Genomic DNA, 12,822 nt, shown 5'->3' on the forward strand with positions numbered 1-12,822 from the left:
GTCTCAGAAAGGTAATTTAACTTCAAAAATCATAGGTTCATGTGAACCTAGGTTATCCGACTCTGAAACATGAATTCATTCAGCTACCAAAAAGGTGCTTAGTACAATATATCTCAAAGCTTTATTTGAATCTAATCTCATAATGAATGATGACTATTTCTATTTTTCTTAAAAGACAAAACCAGATTCTATCAGATCCTTTTGTAGTTGAAAATTCTGTCATCAAAATAATATTGCATCATACCTCAAAAGGGCCCCAGCTGAAACTAAGAGTAATTGGTGAAACAAGCAAGGGTGCTGTTCTCTTGGTGAACTGGTTACCAGCACAAGGGCAAAGGAGATCAACACAAAGAACAATCAACTCCTACCAAATCAGAGATCCAGAGACACAGAGGTTCCCAACACCTCATCACTGAAGTAGACCCGAAATGAACCCAATATGGCTCAGGGAAATTTTGCAGAAGAGGGGGTGGAAAGAATGTCAGAGCCACACATTGGGTCATGATACACAGAGACATTTCTCCTACCCATAACTGTGGGCTAACTCCACAATGCATGACCCATATACCTCAACAAGACAAGGAGGGGCCAGGGTAAGGGGTAGGACATGGACAAACTTAACAATGGTATCAACTTGACTATATTCACTGAGTACAAAAATAATTAATAAAAAAATTTAAAAATAATATTGCCATTGAGATATTTGATTGTGGTTATTATTCATTCATGAAATGAACAGGGAAATAATAGAGACATGGTATAGAAACAGTGGTCTTTGGGAAGGACCAGTATTTTTGTCCTGCCTTCTTTTTTTTTTTTTTTTTTCCTCTTGCCAAGCTTCTCTGAATATCCACTCATGAAGGACCCACTCTGCCTGTCAGATCTTGACTCTTACCAACATCAGGTAATAACTGTTTTCACACTTCCACCATCTGGTCTTTCTACTGCACATCATTGACACTCTTTCTTTTAGCGAGAGCCAATAACTTCAGTCCCTCTCTGCCCTCTGCTCCTGCTCCCTCGTCTTTTTATATATAGGACCTTAATAGCTATACTTAAAAAAAATACTGCTGTCAGGATGTGAGCAGCTGCTGGGTCTTCTGCTAATGCTGCTGGTCACAATCCTGAGGCCAGCAACAGGTGAGCCGGAATGAGATTCTGGGTACCCATGGGAGGACACTGTGTTGGCATACAGAGGTGATGACAAATTATCATTTTGCTGAAGTACAGTGCAGCAGCAGCTGGTATGTGGAAGATGTCATTACTGTTCTAAAGATGGTCAGTAGGTACCCTCTGAGAATGCAATTCTTCAAATGAAACTTGCAACCTGAGGATTGACTTTTATGTTTGCCACACTTCAGAATCAAGAGATTAGATGCCACATAAAATGTTCAAAATGTGCCATCTTGGTTTCTTTGATTTTGGATGTGAGCCGCAGCATAGTACATTCATGTGTACGTCTGGGTGTCAGACCTTATTAGCAAGGGGCAATGATGATTTTCCCTTTCTTAAATGAGAACTCAAAGCTTCATGTGCCAGACTCTAGGACCTTCACTGACATTTGAGGTGAGGGTATAGATGGGAATATATCTAGCACTGATATCCCCTGACTCAGACCTTACACCTTTCTTGATGAGATTGAAAAAGGTCATCTCTAGTCCACTATACTCCTGCTCCAGAGACTGGCAAGGAACAGCCTGAAAACTTGCTGGGTCTTTTGGCTACAGAGTCAGATCTGGAGCTACCATCAAGAAGGTTTAGTGGACTCTTCTAGTTACTGAAGCCAGGTCCTGTGGTGAAGAGAAGTCAACTACCTTATCTTTGGTGCTATGCTTGATCAAGTATCTGCTGAAACTGAACTGAAGCCTCTTTGGTTATTAGTCTTAGAAACCTTTTCTCAGGAACCAAATCAATATAACTGGAGGTGCATCATCTTGTATTTTTTATGGGGATATTGTCTATTTCAGTTGTTCTTCTGTGGAGGATAATTATAATCACCAGTGCTTTTGCTCAGTCCAAAAATGTCCTGCTAGTTTGGTCAGGTTTATGTGGACTCACAGCTCTTCTGATTCCCTTTCCTCAAAAAACCAACTTTCTAGCAGGAAGCCTGGGCCTAGAGACCCATTGCTTCCTCCATCCTGATACATAGTGTGTGTTAGGTGGGCAAGAGAACTGGTTGGTTTCAAGTACTGTCCTGCCACTACTAGCTGTGTGACTCTGGCATACTTACTTAAACTCCCTTAGCCAGTTTGAAAACAGATATAATCCTTTTGATATCCCATAGATTGTGGTAGTGGAGGTTCCTAGACACTGGTAGGTAGCAGCAAAAGTATTCTGCACCTGAAATCCTGGCATCCTGGGTTCAATCCTGCCAGCTAGGCATTGTCTTAATAGGTGTTCATGTTGTCATCAGTAGTATTATTGTACTGAACTGGGAAGACAAGAAGAAATGAGGCCAGCAGACATAACAACCAGGAGAATTTGGCAAAAAAGTAAAGAATTCCCTAGCTATCACTGCTCAATCAATCCAATACCCCATCCTTTCCTGAGCACCTTTGGGAGATAAAGTCATTATGAGGAGATATGGTTTAAATATGGAAGAAGCCAAAAAAATCCTATGCTGAGACTATTATTAATGCTAGCAATTATACTTTATGTACACCAAATTGCTGTAGCTTATATAACAACTATTAAAGATTTATAGAGCTTAGCCTATCTTCAGTCATTTTGTATGTACACATCATTTTTGCCACAGAACTGATTTAGGATGGAAAGATGAAATGGTTAAGCTGAACCATGCTGTTTCCAGGAATCAACAATAAATATTAAGCTTTAAGAATTTTGTATTCATCTCACTTTTACAACTGCAGTCATTACATCTTGAAAGTTAAGTAAAATGAAGAACATGAAAACACAGACAGAAAAATAATTCCAGACCCTCCAAGTGCAGATTGTAGTTTACATTACCTGTGAAATATCATTGACTTCAATTCTACCACTGTAACCTGGGCAAATTATAATTAGTTCTATAATTTACAAAACACAAATAAAAAAGAATAACATACTTTATCAGTAATTCTCACCCACTCTAATTTCCAGTCTTTACAAAATGTTGGCACCCAGCATTGACAGGTGATTTGTTTTGTGAGTGAAATGGCATGGTTTGTGGTATCAAGTTCTTTGCTTACCTAAGAACTTTTTATGTGGAGCAGAAAAAATAGTTGCAAGTTAGGAAACTTGATTTATAGATTCAGAATGCTCTTGTCCTGATTGGACAACTTCCCTTCTAGGAGCTTCGTGCCCCTTATTCACTAATTGAAGGATGAGCACTGCCCGGTCACCCTTCACTGATGCCTTAATGACTGTTTTCAATCAATCAATCAATCACGTAGCAGGATCAAAGTGCCAATAGTTCTCCCCTGAGATGTAGCAGAGGTGCAGTGGTTCAGGATGAGGAGATGGCGGGGGCGGAGGGGTGGAGATGCAGAAGGTGAAGTAAAGGAAGATTCTTCTAGATGTCATGGAGGAATGCCAGCCCAGGCAAAATCTACACAACAATGATTTGTCATTGCATTTCTCCTACTTCTTATTCACCCACTTCTCAGCCCCCATCTCCTCTCCCCGCAGACATGTCAAGATGAATAATGCATAGCTGGTAGCCTTCTCGTCCCATCTTCTCAAATGTCAGCTTTTGTTGCCAAAGTTTCTGTACTCCAAGATCATGACTTTTTTCCCTTTACTATTCCAATCCCTCTACCCATGCGTCTGACCTCAGCCACAAGTTGGAAGAAGCATAATGAATTAACACCCGAGTGCATTCATCTTGAACCTAACTCTATTTACTCAGGTGCACATTTTGGAAAAAAAAAAAAAAAAAGGCTGCCTACAAATCACATGTTATGCAGAATCCAGAGTGAAGGGCAAAACCAAGATAGGGGGGTGTCATATCACCACAGCCACGCAGGTGTCCGGGGATTTTCCTCCTCACAACCATTCCTCAGAAGCCCTGTAGCTTTTCTTCGACCTCTCCCATTCATTACTTCTGAGTGTGGAGAAGGATGGTAGCTGGCATCTTATCTCAGAGCTCCCTGGAGGCACCACACATTCTTCTTCAACTAAACCAGGATGCAAATAAGCAGAGACAACTAAACAAACAAATAAATAGTCAACCAACCGCTTCCATGGTGATGACGCCAGGGGCTGTGCTGCTGGGAGTGGTAGGAACAGTGTGTCGTTTTTCTAAAGTCAGAGAAAGTCTAGATGGAGGAGAATATTGAGAGGAAGGGGACAACCAAAGCCCCTTGAAATAGGGAATGGCACAAACGATTGCTTTTTTTAAAAATCCAAAAATATTTATACCCAGCAGAGCATTAAACTTGAGAGGGATGGATATGCAAGGAACCAGTGTCTTCCTTATTTTTTTCTATTTTAAAGAGGGGGTGGGGAGAGAAAGAAAGGGTGAGAGAGAAGTGGAGAAAAATATGGAGCAAAGCTCGAGAAGTTTTGTGACATGATTTCAATGATTAAAGGACATGCGAGGCCGGGCGTGGTGGCACAGGCCCTTAATGCCAGCACTCGGGAGGCAGAGGTAGGAGGATCGCCGAGAGTTCGAGGCCACCCTGAGACTACAGAGTGAATTTCAGGTCAGCCTGAGCTACAGTGAGACCCTACCTCGAAAAACCAAAAAAAAAGGACATGTGAATTGGACTTTGAATTAGGTATAGCAGTTGGATGTATGGAGAACAGAGTGCATCTCAAGAAAAGACAACACTAAGTGAGCCATCTTGGATGTGATGAGACTTCACTAAGTAAATTGTGCTGGACAAGAAGTTTTTGGAGAACAAGAATAAGAAAAGGGATTAACAGTTCAAACAGCTGAGTACATTTTCAAGTATTTAGACGAGTGTTCCATATGCAATGTCTGCAGGCAACGAGGGGGTGGGCGGGATTGGAGAGGAGAGGATGGAAAGAAAAATGGAAAAATGTAAACAATTGTGAATTGATGAATACAAGTGCTCATTCATTGTATTCTTTAACCTATTGTTTCCTTCCTTTAGTTAGCATATGAATCAATAGGTTTCATTAAGGCATTTTCAAACATAAGTTATTCATTTTTTGTTACATATTTGTTAACTTGTATTCAAGCACAGAGAAGAAAGAGAGAGTGGGAGAGAGAGAAGAGAACTGAATGGATGCACTAGGGCCTCTAACCAGCTTCAGATGACCGCACTTGGTGCATCTGGCTTTGCATGCTTACAAGGGAAATGAACTCTGACCAGCAGGCTTTGCAAACAAGCACTTTCAACCACTGAGCCATCTCCCCAGCCCTATAATTTATTTGTGTTGATCCCCCTTACCACTCTTCTCCCCCACTCTTTTGCTACCCCAGTAGTGTTTTTTTGCTTCCTGAACTTCACCATATATCCTACACTTTCCCAATCCTCTCAGTAGGAGTGACTTAGGGCAACCACAACTATGTGATGAGAACTCGCTTTGTGACTCCATCGGAGGAAAGGGCAGTCCTTCCTTTGCCCTTCTGAAACAATGAAGGATTCATGGCAGAGCAGGTCTGGAGACCAAGGGATTTCCAGTACACTTGATGGTGACTATAAGGCTTAGAACTCAAGCCTTGTTGCCAGTGGATGTGCTGAAGTTTCTCTAGTCACACAGCTGAAAGCCAAGAACTCACAGTCTGTGGTCTCCCTGCAGCCCCGCCCTGCTGCGTTAGGGTGTTTTAGACTAAAGGACAGACCTGCATCCTTTCCACTCCATCTGTGGTTTGCCACCCGGGTTGTGGTCCCACAAGGAGGAGTATATGTGTTGTCTCGTCATTACTCTTAAACAACAGAATGCAAATCTTACAACTCATTGTCTAGGTTATACTGCTTAAAAGTGTTTAGGTCCCTGGCACAAATGCCTATGTACAGTGTGAAAAATGTTACATTTAATTCCGAGAGATTCCTCAGCAGGTTGAGGTCACAAATGCTGATGGAGTGAATCATTATTGCTTGGGCCAGGCAGGACTGAAAGTATCACATAATTCTGGTGAAGTGATGTATGGCAATGGAGCAGACACCACGTACAAGGATTGTAAATACCATAAACTTGCAATGCTTGCTCCATCTTCTGAGACACTCTATCTAACATCCGCCCATGATTCTCTATCCTCATACCCTGTGCTTCCTCTGTTTCAATACCCTAATACAACCTGAAATAAAGAGCTTACAAAAAGTGCAGGAGCATGGGCTATGTTCATCTTCAAAAGCATGATGATTTTCCACTACTCTAATTACTATGTCTTTATTCAATTCTTGCATACTCCTTTTGTCTCTGATGCCTTTAAATTCTTTAAAAAAATGGGGGGGGGGGGGGCTAACCTGGTTTGAAAGAGCCCAGTGGAATATTTTTCTATGTCCCTAGACTTGTGGAGCAGTCTAGTATATTTACTACCCCATTGCGTCATCCTGAGAGCATCTGTGGAAGGAGGGGGATATTAAAACACACGTCAGCATGGATCCATGTTGGCTTAAGCTCAGCAGTGACATTAGCTATTACCTCACAGCTATGATTGGAATACATAATCTCTAGACCCATTAAGTCTTATTCTAGTCCCAGCAGGCTCTCATATCAACTAATTAACACAAAGGTCACTGCTCTCATTTTTAGAATGCCAACAGATCATAAAGACACAACACAGATTATGCTACTAGGTTTAGAGAGAGACACAACAGGAGAGATGCTTCTGCTCCATGCAAAATAGGTGGGCCCTTTCTCTGCATGGCTAGTGTTGCCAGTGGATGTGAAAGAGAAAGAGAGACGGACATTCCACCAAAATGTCCGTGCATGGTGGCCATGAAGAGGAGTACATATCCAGTGCCTTTGGAATCCCTGTGATCTTCTTAAAGATGGTGGTCTGGCCTCTCATCACAGCTAAGGGACCACTCAGTAAGCAAGTATTGATCACTTTCATTAACTATTAGCGATGCACAGGTAGAGTAACACATTGGAAAGGTATAGACCCAGTAAGTGTAACATAAGGTAGAAAGTGGTATATGCTAAGACAGGGTACAGATTAGTGTTTATTCTTTGATAGGGGAACAAAAGCAAAGTTGAAAGAACAATGACTTCAAGCTTGGAAGGAACCTAGGAGGGCTTGCTATGGTATATCCAGCCATGTAATAAACACACAGGAAGTTGACTCATATATGGAACAAATAGCCCACCCCTTGGCACAAGAGAGGTCTTTTGGCTGAGCCTTAGGGATGAGAAGGATTTAAATACATATTGATGGAAGGATGTGCATCCCGCATCTGAGCCCAGGTGTTCTATAGACAGCCACGAGAGCATCATGACAGTTTGTTCAGATTGAGTTACTTGTCATGTCTACTATCCTAACTCCACTTCAGTCACGTCTCCCATAGATTGGCCCCAGCTTGCTGAAGGCAGCAGAGACCCAGGGGGACTCCTCATTAATGCAGCATGATCTTCTAACTGCCTTGCTGACAAATGCTGAGGGAAAAGAGATTGAAGGGTCCATGGGATCACAGAAGCATAGCTAGGAGAGCATACCAATGTATCGCCGGGTTTGGGAGGAAAATCTTTGAAACCCTTCAGTCAAGTAGGGAAGTTGACCATAACTAAAGGTGTTCTGCCAAAAGAAAGTAAATGAGTAGTAAATGATGAGAAAGTAAATGAAGGGGCCAGATCAGGATGACAGCTATACTGCACAATTGCTCCACAATAATTGCATGAAAGCCAGAGGTTTTTCAATTTGGACCTCAAAGAACAGGAATCGTTCAAATCTCAAACAAAACTGACACGGTCAGGGAGCCCCATTGATGAAGCTTATACTTTGGACACAAAAAGGAGTAGAATTGGGCTGGAGAGGTGGCTCACCACTTACAGCTGCTTGCTTATAAAGCCCCAGTTCAAATCCCCAGTACCCACATAAAGCCAGATGCACAAGGTGGCATATACATCTGGAGTTCATTTTCAGTGGCAAGAGGCTCTGGAGTTCCCATTCATTCTCTCTCTTCCCTTGAAAATAAATAATTTTGTTCCATAAAAATGGAGCAGACCTGGGCTAGAGAGATGGCTTAGCGGTTAAGCGCTTGCCTGTGAAGCCTAAGGACCCCGGTTTGAGGCTCCATTCCCCAGGACCCACATTACCCAAATGCAGAAGGGGTGCATGCGTCTGGAGTTTGTTAGCAGTGGCTGGAAGCCCTGACACGCCCATATTCTCTCTCTCTCTCTCTCTCTCTCTCTCTCTCTCTCTCTCTCTCTCTCTGTGTATGTGTGTGTGTGTGTGTGTGTGTGTCTCTTTCTCTCTGTCACACTCTGTCATGAGGTGAGAAACTGAAAAAGAATCTAGATTTTTGTTCCCTGGAAATTCAATATGAATATTTACTAAATTTCCATGCATGCATTTTTGTCACATGCATTTTTTATCCATTGTTTAAACTTGTATTGATAAATGTCAAATGATCTTGCACCTAAAACTTCACATGCTTTCATGCATGTAATTACTGACCATATATTTTTAAAGTGTGAACTTTAATTTTTTCTTTTGATCCAGCTATACAACCCTCTAGTGTAAGTAATCTGTGAATATCTAGTGTGCCTTGCTACTACTTTCTACAAGTATATGTAATAATTTATGTATGTGCAGGTAGATATATGTGGGAAATTTTGCAGCAATTTTCTGTATACAAAAATTGGATTTTGGGATCTGGGGAGATGGTTCAGTAGTTTAAGGTGTTTGCTTACAAAGTCTACTCGCCCAGGTTCAATTTCCTCGTACCTATGTAAAGCCAGGTGCACAAAATGGCCCATGAGTCTGGAATTTATTTGCAGTTGCAAGAGGCTGCCATGCTCTCCCTCCCTCCCTTCCTTCCTCCCACTGTCTCTCTTGCAAATAAATAAAAATATTTTAAAATTGGCTGAACACTAATTCTCCCTGTTTATCTTGTTTCCTTGCTCACTATTCCTTTATAGAAACCACTCCACTTCAAATGGTTTACAATTAATTCTTTTTTTTTTTTTAAGAACTATGTTGTTTCATGGAATGGCCTTAAAATTTTAGGTTATTATGTTTGCTTAATCCTATCAGGGAAGGTTTTTTTAATGACACCAAAATAATTATATTTCAAATGTCAGCAAGCTAGACTTATTAAAGCAGGTCCTTACACCAGCCATAAACACTGAAAGCCTAATTAGCCCTGTGGACATTGTAAGGAGAAACCAGAGACTTGTACTACTTACAGCCTTCCTCCCCCACAGAGGTAAGAGAGGCCTCAGCTTCACCATCTGCGCTGGGAAACAGACGGATAAAGAACCAGCACTGGCATTGGCATGTCAAATGAATGGGTTTTGGTCGGCTTCCATGATGTCCTCCTTCAATGACCAAGTTCTGCATAGCTGGCGTTTACTCTTTCATATGGTCACTTTTCGCCTCCAGTCGACCCTTTGCACATCTCTTTTCCTCCTCAGAACAGATTACCCGAAGTGTAAGACACCTTTCTTGCTCTCTGCTCTTCTATTTTAGTCAGTTTGGGCTGGGCTTGGTAGGGTAAACAATTGCTTATTTGTCACCGCTCTGGAGCTGGAGAACCTGTGATTAAGGCGTGAAGAGCTCTTCTTTCTTTGCTTTGCTTTTCTTTTTCTGTTTTTCTTTTTTTGGTTTTTCAAGGTAGGGTCTCACTCTAAGCCCAGGCTGACCTGGTAGTCTCAGGGTGGCCTTGAACTCTCAGTGATCTTCCTACCTCTGCTTCCTGAGAGTGCTGGGGTTAAAGGCCTGCACCACCACGCCCAACTAGCACCTATTTCTTTATTTCTTTTCTTTCTTTCTCTCCCCCTCTCTCTCTCTCTCTCTCTCCCTCCCTCCCTCCCTCCCTTCCTCCCTCCCTCGTTCTCTCTCTCTCTCTCTCTCTTTTGGTTTTTCAAGGTAGGCTCTCACTCTAGAACAGGCTGACCTGGAATTCACTATGGAGTCTCAGGGTGGCCTCAAACTCATGGCAATCCTACTACCTCTGCCTTCCCAGTGCGGGGATTAAAGGCGTGCACCACCACAACCGGCATTCCTTTTCTTTAAAAAAAACAAAAATAACAACAACAAAAAAAAACCCTTTTATTGACAGCTTCCATAAGAAGACAATAAACCATGGTAATTCCTACCCCACCTTCATTCTCCCCCTCTCAAATCTACCCTCTGGTTCAATCCCTCCTTTCCTTTTAGTCTCTTTTCTATAAAATGAAAATAAACAAAAAATGTTTTAAAAAACTATTAGTTCTGGGGCTGGAGAGATTGCTTAGTGGTTATGGTACATGCCTGAAAAGCCAAAGGACCTAGGTTCGATTCCCCAGTACCCACGTAAAGCCAAATGCACAGACTGGTGCATGCAGCTGCAGATCATTTGCAGTGGTTAGAGGCCCTGGTGTGCCTATCCTCTCTCTCTCTGTGTGTGTTTCTCTCTCTGCTTGCAAATAAATAAATAAAATACATTTTTTAAGTGATTAGTTCTGTGCTGAGTTTTCATGAAGTCTTTATTTTTGAGAGTGACAGAGAGAGAAAGAGGGAGAGAGAGAATGGGCACATCAGGGCCTCCAGCCACTGAAAACGAACTCCAGATGCATGTACCACCTTGTGTATCTAGCTTATGTGGGTACTGGGGAATCGAGCTGTGAACCGGGATCCTTAGGCTTCACAGGCAAGCACTTAACCACTAAGCCATCTCCCCAGCCCCAGAACTAATAATTTTAATAGCAGTTAATAATGCCTAATAAGTTTTAACCATGGTCAACAGTGCTTAATTCCTGCTCCCGTACTTAGGGAGAAGAGGATGCCTTTGATGTGTCTCATTGTGGTATTCAAGGTCCTGCTTGCACTGATCCAACATTGCTCACTCCTACTTGTTATGAGCATGTAAGGACCAGCATATGGTCCAGGGACAGTTTAGATAAATAAGTTTGTTTTTCTTTGTGTGTGAGAGTAAAAATGCAAAGTCAAACTTTGTAAGCAAAAAACTAAGAGTACAATGACATAGTAAGAGATTAGCAGAAGGTGTGTGTGAAACCCTAGATAAGTAGTGGAAAATACAAAAACCCCAGCTGCTCAGCAGCCGTTGTCCCAGTCCTCCCAACACTATGACTGACTGAACGGCTGCTCAGCAGTCCGGACTGAGACCTCCGCGAGACGCATCACCGATCCGAATTCATCTGCCCGACACGCTGTCCGAACGACCGAGACTCGCTTGAAACACCACGAACCGAGAGAAAAGTCGGAGCACGGACCCGCGCCACCAGGTTGTAAAACGTCAGAAATCTCGCAGACCGAGTCTCGCGTTGAGACCGAGTCTCGCGTTGAGACAGAGTCTCGCGATACTGCGTCCCAAGTCTCACGATATCAGGTTGTATACATGTTAGACTCGTTAGAAATATTCTTGTGTTAGTAGTGATGAATATAATTTGGTTATATGTTATATTAGCTATAATATTAGTTGTGATAGTTTGGACTTGCTTGTGTGTGACTTTCATCCCAGTAAACTCCTTTGCGAGTACACCAGCGTCTGAGTATTATTGACCTTCGTGGGCGGAATCCTCTCAACCAATCATCTTTGAGAGTGCTCGACACTACTAAACTTCACTTCCATGGCATAGTAATTCTGAGCTATCTTCTTATATTTTTATTGTGTATATTTGAAATTTTCAGCTGGCAAATGTAAGCTTTATTTTCTATAGAACCTAAAATATGGCCTTATCTTTGTTGGTGGGTAACTTTCCCATTTTGGAAGACACTGAAAACTGTTGGACACTCTCAGCTGTTTTCTTTCTTTTTCCAATCAGATATTACACTCCATAGCTCCACTGTTTTTGTTTGTGTCACTCTTCTCGCTTCTTTTATTTCTGATATTCGTGACTCCTTAAAACATACATTTTTGGATACACATTAAAAGAAGACTACATATATTACATTTAAATGAGATGTTTAATCTACCATCATCACTTGTGTATAATTATATAGCATGCATCAAATACATATATGTATATATGCTCTTGTAGTTTGTTTTATTACAGATGTTTTATTAGATGACTAAAAATCTTTAACATACTATATCATACACATTTTAAAAAAATCTCCTTTTCTGGCATTATCTGCTTCAAATGAGTTTTGTAAACTTAGATGAATTTTTGAAGAACAATTTATTTCTTAGAAACGCCCCAGTATCTTGGGGCCAGTTTTACAATATATAGTTGTAGAAAATTAAAACCAGATCATTGTGTTTTAACATACAGTGCCATAAAATATTTGTTGTGACACTCTAAATTTAGGCAAAAAATAACAATATATTTTAAGTAATCGCCATGGAGTTATAATAGTATTTTTACTTGCTAATGCCCTATTAATATTGTCATAGATTAGTTGTATAATATTTCAGACATTTTTCTAGCATATACTACTCCATATGGGAGTCTTATTGTTGAAAGATGGTATTTACAGAACACAGAAATGTCAGAACTGAGCACTTCTCTCCAATTTTTAAATTTTTGTTCTTTTCCAAGTTTTAATTAAAAATAACTAGCTGCCTTCTGACCTAAGTAAAAACACATGCTGCCTATGTCTTTTTATTTAAAAAATTGTTGTGTATATCCATTGCACATGGTACTGTGCTACCTAAGGTCATTTTTATACACGTCTATGTTGTATATTAAGCATATTCTCTGCCCTCTGTGTTCTGTCCTATCACTCCCATTAGACCTCTTAATTCCCTGACCCCTGACAGGCTTGCTTCTGCTTTCATGAAACATATATATTCTACATATGAA

The sequence above is a fragment of the Jaculus jaculus genome, chromosome 3 (assembly GCF_020740685.1).
Source record: "Jaculus jaculus isolate mJacJac1 chromosome 3, mJacJac1.mat.Y.cur, whole genome shotgun sequence".
NCBI classification, from domain to species: Eukaryota; Metazoa; Chordata; class Mammalia; order Rodentia; family Dipodidae; genus Jaculus; species Jaculus jaculus.